The 12655-nt window shown below is 38.6% G+C and overlaps 1 protein-coding gene across 2 annotated transcripts in view; it reads left to right on the forward strand.

The window, feature by feature from the left end:
• Nucleotides 1–4070: 4070 nt before the first annotated feature.
• The window catches only part of CAPSL (calcyphosine like), a 45049-nt gene continuing 36464 nt past the window's right edge, over nucleotides 4071–12655 (forward strand). The window contains exon 1 of one of the 2 annotated variants that reach the window (XM_072605821.1): nucleotides 4071–4090. The gene's annotated coding sequence lies outside the window, so the exon portion shown is untranslated. Of the gene's footprint in view, nucleotides 4091–4260; nucleotides 4368–12655 lie in introns of those variants that run through there. The other variant, XM_072605820.1, reaches the window with a different exon arrangement.

Below are 12655 nucleotides of genomic sequence, written 5' to 3' on the forward strand. Positions count from 1 at the left end.
ACTTTAATATTCTACTTTCAGAGTTAGTTATATCTAACAGAAAGGAAAACAAGGGAAAAAATATAGAATTGAAAAAATTGTTGAAGAATTTAGAGCTAAAAGACTATTAGGTCTTTGTGAGTAGGATCACTAAAGATTTACATATGAGTGTATATTTTTGCATACACAAATTTTTATGTCAACTTTCCCCAAGAACACATAGACTCAACATAGAGGAAGACAAATATTGAAAACGTCTAGGAACAACTAGTACCCCTACGGCTCCATTATCTTAGAATAAAATGTAAAGTTGGAAGCAATTTTAGAGGTGATTTGTCTTATCCCTTCATTTTACAGATAAAGAAACTGAGGCCCAGGTTTTTTTTCCCTTATTTCTCTTTCTTTTCAAGATAATCAGCTCAAATCATAGATCAATTCAGGAATAGTGTCCCAGAAGGAAATAATGTTAAATGATGCTAGAAAGATAGATTAAAGCCAGATTGTGAAGTGTTAAGCTGAGGAGTTGCCATTTTATCCTAGAGGCAATAGAAAGCTGCTGGAGTTGAGTGAGTAGGGAAGTGACTTGGTTTGCTCTCAAGAAAAATTACTTTGGCAGCCTTGTATGGACTTCAATGTAATGCTGAGAGGCATAGAGAACAACTCATATGCTATTTTAGTTATCTAAGCTAGAAGTAATAAGGATCTGAAGCTAGATGGTAGCTGTGAGTGTGGAGTAAAGGATCGTATTGGAGAAGTAAAAATCGCAAAAATTTGGCAACTAAGATATGTGAGGTGAGGGAGTGTGAAGAGGCAAAGAGAAATTATTCTGTGCTAATAACTTAGTAAGTGCTAGAGGCTAGATATGTCACCTTTCTCCGAGATCATACACATTTTAAGAGGGCCCATCTTTTAATTTTTAATTTTTGTTATTCTGATCTTGAAAAACACCAACAAAAATTTTTTTCTGTAAATGAAGAAGAAGGATACTATGAGTCCCTCTTGTGTATAGCTTGTTTTCAATTTTTAAGCTGTCTTGCTGTTTTCCTGTGAACTTTCTGTTCTCTTCTGTGCTTTTAAAAATGCTTTAATGGTCCTTCCTTCCTTCCTTCCTTCCTTCCTTCCTTCCTTCCTTCCTTCCTTCCTTCCTTCCTTCCTTCCTTCCTTCCTTCCTTCCTTCTTTCCTTCTCACCAATTCCCCTCATTTTCTCAAATTAAAAACAATAACAACAACACAAAAACTCTTCCCTTATAACAAATAAGCTTAGACAAGCAAGACAAATCCACACATTGGCTATGTCCAAAAATGCCATCTAGCTCTGCACATCTAATCCATCACCTCTCAGGGGATAGGCAGCATGTTTCATAATTGATCCTCTGTAGTTGTGGTTTGTCATTGCATTGATCAGACTTGAAGTATTCAAAGTGATTTTCTTTGTAATTCTGTAGTCTTTGTATAAATTGTTTCTACTGGTTCCACTCAGTTCATTCTTTATCAGTTCATGTAAGTCTTCCCAGCTTTCTCCGAAACTATTCTCTTTGCTTTTTCTTACAACACAGTAATATTTTATTATATTCATGTGCTATAATTTGCACAATTATGCTTCAGTTTACAAACACTCGTTTAGTTTAATTTTTATTACTATGACAAAAAATGATTGTATATACATATCTATATATTCTCTTTCTTTGGTCACTTTATGGGATATATACTTAGTAGTAGTATTGCTGAATCAAAGAGTATGCAAAATTTAGTGATTTTTTTGCATAATTTAAATTGCTTTCGGAGATAATTGGACCATTCATTCATAGCTCCATTAACAGTGCATTAATATGTCTTCCCTCCCTTGTTCTCTCTGTCACTTGGCATTTTTGTTCTGGGAGTTTTTGCTAATCTGGTCTGATTTGAAACCTCAGAGTTGTTTTAGCTTATATTTCTCTTATTATTGTTGAATTTGAGCAGCTTTTCATGTGGCTAGGCTATTGACAACTTGGATTTCTTTCCTTGAGAATTGCAAGAACTCTTTTAGAACCAAAGAGTAGTTCTGCTGATGGCTATTTTGGATCAATAGTGTCAAACTGAAATAGAATTGTGATCACCACACACAAGGGTCCCTTTGGTCCATATGTTGACTCAGAAAACAAGTTAACATTACCTTTATTGTATTTTTAGTTATTTTGTTAAGTATTTTTCAGTTATACTTTAATTGGTTCTGTAGCACTTGAGAATGTTTCAGGCCACCTGCAACCATGTGTTTAAGGTCTCTGTTCTAGATTTCTAGGAGAGACACTTTTTTGAAATAAGTGGATCTGCAAGAGTTAATTGTTGTTAGCACCTAGGTCAAAAGGCAGTTCTTGTTGGAAGCCATCACAAAAGCAAAGTGGGTTAAGTAGGAAGAAACATGATTTGAGCATTTGTCTCTCAGGGAAATCAGACAGTTTTCATCTAACAGGCTGGGAAGCATACAGCCTTGAAGCCACATGTAGTCCTCTAGCTCCTCAAGTGCAGTTCTTTGAATCCAAACTTGACAGAACAAATCCCCTTCATAAAAGGATTTGTTCTGTAAAACTTGGACTCAGTCAAAAGGCCACACCCAGGGACCTAGAAAGCCTCATGTGACCTCAAGGCCATAGGTTCCTTACCCCTGACCTAGTATAACCCATCTTTCAAATAGTTCTTATGGAGAATGCACATAGTGTAATTGTATCTTTAAGAGTCAGCATTGAATGTTGAGAAAAGCGGTTTATTCTGGCAATTTTGAAGTGACAGTTGAGACTTTATGGAGTGAAGGATGAGCTGTGTGTTTTATCTTGATCTATGGGAGCTATAAAGAATCTATCGAGAAAACAGAGATGAAGAAGGTGATACAAAACTTTTTCCTTGTCAGAATTGTCATGTGATATCATAAAAAGACGCCTTATAAATTTGTTTTGGAAAAATCTGTAAGGGATTGGCAAGTAAAGTGTATTTTGGAAAGACTACCTTCCTATGATTGCTGAAGAGGAAACAAAGAAAAGGGATTAATCTAGTTTATTTTCTAAGAGATTGAATTTAACCCTTATTATAGGAAGAAATATGAAGAAGTTTTTTAAAAGACTTTAGTCAGTATCTGAGGGACTATTTCCAGAAGAAGTGGAATTATGCATTGTTATATCATTTTATCATCATAATTGATAATAATAGTAGCATTTAAATGGAACTTTAATGTTTACAAAATGCTTCACATGTTATATCATTTGATCTTCTCAACAGCCCTGTCAGGCAGGTGCAATTATTATCCCCATTTTACAGATATGGAAACTGAGGCACAGAGAAGTTAAGTGACTTCACCAAGGTTACATAGATAGTAAGTGCTGAGATCAGCTATGAACTTAGGTCTATAAAAAGAGTTTATGGCAACTGTGAACTTTCATACAGTCAAAATATTGTAAATAATTATTTTTGTCCTTGATTTCTTGGTGCTTTTGTTAATAATTTGTTCATATCCACTAATTTTAATATTTATAGAATTATAGGGAAATAAGTAATGGCTCTTGGGAAAGAAAGTTTCTCTAATGGGGGTTTGAGTCAATTAATTGCTGAGAAAGAGATTGCAAACGAGTAAGGAAATGTCTAAATATTGGATCACTAGAGAGCTTGGTCAATCCCACCTATATATACTGAAAGGCTGCTACATTGGCAAACCTATTGCTTTCTTACCTTGTACAGAGTGAACAAATGGGTCTGATTATCCGGTCAGGTGACTTGACAGTGTCAGCTGGGGGGAAGGGCATATTGCAAATCAATAACCTGTAATGTTACCAGGCTACTCTGCGGTGTTGTCACACACTGTAACAAGATGTTTCCAGTGTTGTCTCACACTGCAATGAGATATTTCTACAAAAAGTCATCTGAAGAAGTCAGAAGCAGAAAAAAAAGTTGCTTGGGAGAAAGGAGTTCATTTTGTGACATGCCATTACCTGGCTACAAAAATCAGGTCGGGAAGAGGGCAGTGAAATAGTACTGTCCTGCTAAAATCCCAACTTCAGATTGCTCAGACTGAACAGTTTCTAGCTACCTTCTCCAATGAGGCGGCGTGGCCTTTCCTAGGGATTAGGATTGCCTAGACAACAGGTTTGTAAACTTCAGGCTCCGAAGGAGGGGTGGAGACAGCGATTGCCTGATGGAGAGTTCTCCCAATCAGTCTTCAGTGTTACCTGTGGACCTGAATCAGGGAGAGCCAACCATCCAATTGGGGCTGAGAGGGAGTGCCTGGGAGGCAGGAGGGAGTTGGGCAGGTGAGTCGGGGGAGGTGCAAAGGGGATGGGAAGAGAAGGGTTTTCCCATATGAAAGAGCCAGAGTCCATAGTTTCCGTTTGAAGCTCCTGTTTGCAACAGGTTAACGTTTAAGGTAAATTAATTGCTTGATATGTTATGCTATTGTGATCCAATTTATTTTCTCCTATCCTAAAAAAAATGATGGATGTTATGGCACCTTCCGAAGGGGAAATTTTCAAGCAGTGAAAGTATCTACCTCTGTTCTTGTTGTCACTGGGATATCATCCTTAGAGGTAAACAGGTGCTGGGTGCTGGGAGAGGCTCTTGCAAGCTTTGCGGAATGAATTAATGCCAATCAGGTGCCACAAAGCTAAGCATTTTGTATTAAAGTATTAAATTGCAAAGTTAAATCACATTCAATCGGGGGACATCAGACTGAACTAGACAGCAAAATGAACTGGAAAGAGGGCTGAATCAGGAGTCACAGGACCTTAGTTTAAATGCCTGCTGTGCTGACTGCTTTCAGTGTGACCTTTGACAAGTCCCTTAACCTTGCTGGATATCAACTGTAAAAGAGATTTGGGCTGGATGTTCCTTCCAACTCTAAATCTACGATGCTATTAGGAAGTCCTATTACTAAAGGAAATGATGGGTAACTTTGTTAAACTCAGTAAAGTGGATTTCTGTCTTTGGATTCAGATAGGATTAGGCAGTTCACGAGGTTCTATAATTCTTATATTGTCCTTTTTGATTCAATCAAAGAATCACAACTGAACTCTGAGAGTTCTGGTCTGTCCATCTTCTGTCTGTCAGGAGCACTGGCTGACTGGAATTCATTTATTTTTAAATTAGATCTTGTTTTCTCTTAAGTCTCACAACTATACAATATACTTTCACTTGGTTATTGTAAATTGTGGGTACTGTGCCCACATATCTAACATTATTTCCTATTAGATGTTACATGTTTATAAGTATGGAGGAAAGGGGAGGCTACTTAATATGTGAATTCTAAGCAACTGTGTAGTAGAGAAAAAGGAGAAGAGACGAGAGGAGGAGAAATAGTAGATAGTGTGGATGGAGCATTCATTTGAATGACTTGGATTATTTTTTCTAAACTCCTAGAATCTTTGAGCATCTTTCTGAGACAAGCACTTTATAGAAATAATCTTTTTTTTTTTTATAGTGGTACTTCCTCTTGTCAGACTGTAATGGAAAATGACTGGGGGAAATGAATCAGTGAGGAGATTGCCATCTAGAATATAATCACAGTAACAACCATTTCTTACATTTGTAGAGCATTTACCATGTGCCAAGCACTGTGCTAAACACTTTACAAATATTGTCGTTATTACAAATATTTCATGTGACACAGGAACAAACACAGTGTTTGTGAGAAGAGGACTGATCCTATTTGCAAAGTGATTAGGTCACACAAGAGGGACAGCATTCAACAAGCATTTATTGCACACCTACTATGTTCCAGGCACTGTGGTAGTCACTAGGGATACAAAAACAAAAAGCTAAGCAGCCCCGGACTTCCAGGAGGTTATACTCTATTGGGAGAAATGACATGTATATGTACAGATGGGTCAAAACAAAATACATATACAAGGGTCTTAGTGGGATCAAGAAGAAGTATGAACAAGTGAAAAAATCAGTTACTTCTTGATTCCAAGGAGTGGAGATGAGGAGGGGGAGCATTCCTTGAGTGGGCTTTGTTCCTTATCTGCAACTGCTTGCCCTGTTTATAGCTTCCACATCACCCTGCTGAGAGAGGATGTCTGTGTCAGCCTGCTTGGAAAATTCTCCCAGGTCTATTTCAGGTTGATGTCATGTCTTTTAACTACTCCCTGGCTTTCCTTGATTTTCATTTTGGGAAATTCTGATACAGATGTTCTTTATTTCCAGTGTCATAAGCTTCCAGGACAAAAGGTCAAGTCAAACAGAACTTTTTCAAGTGTTACCAGCTGAAAGACATAATTGTGGGGAAACAAAATGAGTTGTTCTGTGCTGATTGGGAATATGAAGGGTTAACAAAAGTTGTCTTGCTGCCTTTTGTTTGAACATCCCAACCATTTCTGTTTGGAGTCCCTTTTCCTTAGCACTGAACCCTCCCTTAAACACATTAAAAACAACTAATATGGTGACTGCATCTGACTGTTATATACAGCATTCTGTTCTCTGCCTGTTCTTAGGGATCAACATTGGCTATTATAATTACTCCACTTCTTTTGTCTTCAACATTTGCAGAAAATCTACATTATTGTGGTCATTGTGTGTATTATTCTCCTGATCCAGTCGCCTTCACTCTTAAATTCATTTGCCTCTCCTTGTTTCTCTGAATTTCCCATTTCCCTTCTCTTTGCAATATTATTCCATTACATCATAGACCACAATTTGTTCAGCCACTAGATAGACTGATCTGATTTGAACTTCCACCTGGTGGTGTCACCCTCAGTTGAGGTCCCTTTAAGAGAAGGCTCTGCCCACGTACAAGATACATGGGCACTCTGGGTGATCTCTATCAAACCTTTGAGCTAGGTTTGCACTGGGCTTATTCTTGCCCACTTTGGTGGGAGCTTTTACATGTGAAGAGTTTCCCAGTGATGTCTCACTTTATCTAATAAATATATTTCTGCAAAACTGCCAGTTTACTAATATGCCTAAAGATTTAGAACAGGAAAGGACTTTAGAGATAATCTGTTCTAAAATTTTAATTTTAAAGATAACAAAATAGGGGGTCAGAGTAAGTAAAACTTCATTTTGGGGTCTCGAGATCTTGTACTGTTCACTCCCTTCCATGTGGAAAGGAAAGAAACATGTTAATGCTGGATGGATTTTTCTTTTCTTTTTTTATTGAAAACTACGATTTCATTGTTAGAAGTGAGCCTGTTTAACAAGCCCCCAACAGTGAGATATGTGCTCACCTTAAATAGAGAACAATACCTGTTGTGAAATCAGGAAAGCCTTTATTAATCTTTGCATCCATTCCCCCTGAATGGACAGGTAGCCTCCCCAGTAAGGTTACAGGAAGACTACAACACGTGCAGGAAGATGGGGCTTCTTATACTGTTTTCTGAACTTTGGACACTGTCCCCTGGCCATGTGACTCCATGTTCTCCTCTCTGGTAGACCCTTCCTCACACAGCTCCTTGGGCCTGCGCATTAGTTTCTGACCTCTAACCTGTCCATGCTAGGTCACAACCCCTATCACCTAGGAATATAGAAAACAAAACTTTCCTGCCTCCTACACATTCAAATCCACACAGCAAATAAGCAGCTATCTGGGTTGCAAACCCACATATTTCTGATTTTCAGGTCAGAGATCTTTCTGATATATCAAGCTATATGTAAATAGAGTGAGATTTTTAATGCACCAGGAGATCTATGCCTGTTAGCCCCTGATATCCATATACCACAATCATGAGTGGCATTGTGGGTACTTTTGGTGCTTGGAAAAGTCAATATCCAGGGATAGGCTAGTAGGGGTGGTTGTGGGTAAGTGTTGACTGACTCAATTTAGAGATGGTCTGTAGTACATGTTAGGGAAGGATGGCAAAAGGGTGATGCTCATACTTATCATGTAATCTAACTGCTAGTACTTAGTGTCATAGGCATCAAATGCTGGCATTGTGGTATTGACCTTTGCCTCTTAAACCTTCTGGTTTCCTTGGGAAGCATCACTTATAGCACATTAGGGTTGTAGGTTAAAGGCTGAATATCTAAGTGAGTATTAGGTAAATTTCCACAGAATGACTGATTATATTGAATATTGGCTGTGAAAGAGCAGCCCTTAGTGCAGGTGTACCACTTTACCTGCACTGATCTTTGGAGAAGACCAAAGGAAAGAATTTCTACTGGAATGGGGCTAACACAGCCTCTTATGGGTTTGAAAAGTTAGGACTACACCTGCCCTGAGGATTTCCAGTTGCTTTGCTTCAATAGCTATTTATTAAACATACATAATATAGCAGGTGTGTGTTTGGGTCCAGGGCTTACAAAGACAAAAATGAAAGGGTCCTTGTTTTTGCAGAAGCTACATTGTAGAAAGAATTTATATTCAACATAGTGAGTCATTGGCAGACCTTTGCCCACTCAAAGCAATGTAGTCACTCAAACCAGTTAATTCAAGACCGATGGATTCTTCCTCCTCTCTCCCCCCACAACTTGCTTATATCAATTATCAAATATGTGCCTGCCAAACCTTTGCTTGCCTGTGTGTGATTAGCTAACTTTCTGTCTATTTAGGATCAAGATCTGGCAGATTCCCTCACTGGGAGCAAACTGCCTTTGGGACCCAGGCCAGAAGAGAACTGGAACACAGTGACATAGGGAGAGATATAACTACTTAAAATAGGTTGGACCTGCTGTGATTCCCAGAAGACAGACAATCTGATGAGAACTCTTTATCCCACAAGACTCTAAGTCTTTTTAAACCTGGGAATATTTTGCTACAGCTTCTCTTTATTTCAAAGACAATAAGTTCCTAGGAAACAAATCCAATAAAGCAACTTTCTAAAGCATTATACACTAAAGCTTTTAATTATGGGGGATTGGAATTGTGAGGGGAATATTAATCTTACTTGAATTTTCACATGGTCCTACCAATTTCTACTGAAGAGGTGTCTTGAATGTGGGTCAGCGAGTTCTAAGTCACATCCAGGTTCCACAAGGAATTTTGGACAGCTCAATTTCTCCCATGTGAAAAGGGAGGGCATATGTCAATGTTGGATGGATGGCCTGAAACTATAATTTCATTAGTCAGTCAATAGACATTAATTAAGTGCTTCCTTGGTGCCAGGCATTGTGCAAAGTTCTGGGGATACAAAGAAAGGTAAAAGACAGTTCTTGTTCTCAGGAAACACACAACTTAATGAGAAAGACAGCAAACAAACAAGTATGCACATACATATCTACAGGGAGATAGTCAATAGAGGGAAGGCACTAAAAGCAAGGGAAATCAGGAAAATCTTCTTATAGAAGGTAAGATTTTGGTTGGGATTTGAAGGAAGCTAGGAGGTGGAGATGAGGGTTAGCCAGAGAAAATGCCTGGATCCGAGAGATGGAATATCATGTTTGAGGAACCGAAGTCCAGTGTCACTGAATCACTGAGTATAAGGAAGGGAGGTAAGAAGACTAGGAAGGGGAGGAACAGATGGTGAAGGGTTTTTAAAGCTCCACAGAGGATTTTAAATTTGATCCTGGAGGCAATAGGGAGCCACATGGTCAGACCTCTGCTGTAGAAAGATCACTTTTACAGCTCTATGAAGTATGGATTGGAGCAGGGAGAGATTTGTGGCCAGGTGATCAATCAGCAGGTCATTGCTGTGGTTCAGGTGTGGGGTTATGAGAGTCTACACCAGAGTGGTGGCAGATTCAGAGGAGAAAAGGGGGTTTTTGTGAGAGAAGGTAGAATAACATGAAAGTTATGAGCCTGGGGAATTGGGAAAATGGTGGTGCCCTTGACAGTAATAGGGAAGTTTGGAAGTGGGGAGAGTTGAGAAGGAAAGATGATCAGTTTTGGACAGGTTGAATTTAAGAAGTCTCTGGAACATCCAATAAAGATGTCCAATAGGTGGTTGTAGATATAAGACTGGAAGTCAACAGAGAGGTTAGAGATGGATGATTTGAGAGATGACAATTGAATCCATGGGAACTGATGAGATCATCAAGTGAAGTAGTATAGATACTATAGAGGGAGAAGAGAAGACAGTCAGGACCGAGTCCTGAGAGACACCCAGAGTTAGTGAGTATGACCTGGATGTGAATCCAGGAAAGGAGACTGAGGAGTGGTCTGATAGGAAAGAGGAAAGTGAAAACCAAGAGACAAGAGAGTATTAACATGATTAACAGTGTCAAAAATTTCAGAGAAGTCAAGAAGGATAAGGACCAAGAGCAGGACATTAGATTGGGCAATTGGGAGAGAGATCAATGGTAACTTTGGCGAGAGCAGTTTTGGTTGAATGATGAGGTCAGAAGCCAGGCTGCAGAGAATTAAGAAGAAAGTGAAAAGTAAGTGAAAAGAAAGGAAGTAGAGACATCTGTTGTAAAGAGTCTTCTCAAGATTAGGAGAGGAGAAGGATAGGAATATTGCAGGAAAAGAGAGATTGGATGAGAGTTTTTTGAGGATAGAGAGACATGGGCATGTTTTCAAGCAATAGGGAAGCAGCCAATAGACAGGGAGAGACTGAAGGTAAGTGAGAGTGAAGGTGATAGAGAGAACAATTCTGGAGGGAATGTAATGGAATGAGATGGCTTGTGCATGTGGAGGGCATTTCTCCCTGCCTTGGCAAGGAGAGAGGGAAACCTCTTTATGTGGGACAGGTTGAAGGTGAAGAAAGTGACAGAGGGCTTCTGGCAGATAGATGGTGTGAATGTCCCCAATTTTTTCAGTGAATTGGAAGATGAAATCTTCAACTGAGGAGGTGGGGGAAAGATGGGGTACAGGAGAATTGAGGAGGGTTGAATAGGTTTGTAAAAGCTGTGGTGAGTAAGATAGTGAGTCAAGTGATGAGGTATGAAACAATTGATTTATTACAATAAAAACCCAGTTGAGATTATTTAACATAAATTGATAATGGATTTAGTCAGCATGGTTTTGTGATTTTTCTTCAGTTTTGTTGGGTGGTACGTGAGAAGGAGTGAAAGCAGAGGACAGTGGGAACAATTTGGGGTTGAGGCTTGTGTGTGGAACTTCTATCAATCAGCAGTTCTATGTGTGTTTGTGTATGTATGCATGCATGTATATATACACATGTATACACACATGTATATAGATAGATACAAATATATATGTGTGTGTACACACATATATATGAATATATGTATACATACATACACATAAATTTTTTCAATCATTTATTCAGCAAAATTCTGCCTTCTTATCCTCCCACCTCCATTTATAGACGTATAATAAAGCAAAACAAATGTCAACATTAGCTATTTTTTAAAAAATGTGTCATTTGTATCTCTGAAGTTCTTCACTTCACTTATCAGGACAGGGTAACATGTTTCATCAATAGTTCTTTGGAATCATGGACTTCTATTGCATGGGTCAGAATTCTTAATTCTTTCAAAGTTGTTTGGCTTTACTACGTTACTGTCATTTTGTAAGTTATTCTCCTGGTTTACTTATCATCAGATTATGCAAGTCTTCCCAGATTTCTTCGAAGTTAGCCCCTTCCTCATTTCTTATAATACAATAGTTTCCAGTCACATTTATATACCATAGCTTGTATATCCATTCCCCAACTTGTGAGTACCCTTTAGATTCCCATTCTTTGCTACTTTGGGAGAGTGATAAATATGTATAAGCATTTGTAGAGTATATTTTGCTTAGGACTTTTCCCTCCTTTGATATACCTTTCCTCTAATTCTCCCTCTCCCCTCTCTTTCCCTCCTACTCCTCTGTTGAGTGAAACGTATTTCTGTACTAATGTCTTTATCTCTATCTCTCTCTCCCCCTCAGTATATATTTTTACTTCCTTTAACTAGGGTGTTCAGATAAATGAGGTTGAATTGTCACTCACTCCCTTTTCCTTGTTTGTATAGATGTATACTTGTGTATCTTAATTATGTGAGACAATTTCCCCTAACTTTCTTTCCCTTGTACCAATCTCCCCCTCTCCCCTTGGCTTTCTTCCCCCTCTTTTTCATTCTTCTTTTGAGATCATCCAAACACAAAAGAATAATACTTGGGTTCTCTGTCTAATTATGTTCCTTTTATGACCTCTAATGATGGTAGGGCTCATGTATCACATGTATCACCTCCCTATATTAGAATGTAAATGGTTTATCCTTGTTCAGTCAGTTGTCATTTTGTTTTTGGTCGTTTACCATTTTGTTTCTCTTTACTCTTATGTTTGAGCTTCAGAGTTTCTCTTTGGTTCTAGTCTTTTCATGAAGAACGCTTGGAAGTCCTCTGTTTCATTAAAGATCAATTTTTCTCCCTGTGGGATTACTCTCAGTTTTGCTGGGTAACTTATTTTTGGCTGTAAACAAATCTTTTCCCTTCTGGAATATCATATTCCAAGTGTTCAGTTTCTTCATAATGACAGCTGCTAAATCATCTATGATTCTGACTATGACTCCTCAGTACTGTAATTCTTTCTTTCTGGATGATTACAGCCTGGAAATCTGTTCTTTGACCCGGAAGCTCTGGATTTTGGCTCTGATGTTCCTAGGAGTTTTCATTTTGGAGATTCTTTCAGGAGGTGACTGGTACATTCTTTTTATTTTTCCTTTGCCTTCTAGTTCTCGGAGATCTGGGCAGTTTTAAGATTTCTTGAAATATGGTGTCTTTTTTCTCTCTCTGCCTCCCTTCTCCATTTTCTTCTCCACTCTCCTCTCCCTTCCACTCTCCCCTCCCTTCCACTCTCCCCTCTTCTTTTCTTCCCCTTCCCTTTCCTCTCCAGCATCCAG

Source organism: Notamacropus eugenii, chromosome 4 (genome assembly GCF_028372415.1).
Source record: "Notamacropus eugenii isolate mMacEug1 chromosome 4, mMacEug1.pri_v2, whole genome shotgun sequence".
Lineage (NCBI taxonomy): Eukaryota > Metazoa > Chordata > Mammalia > Diprotodontia > Macropodidae > Notamacropus > Notamacropus eugenii.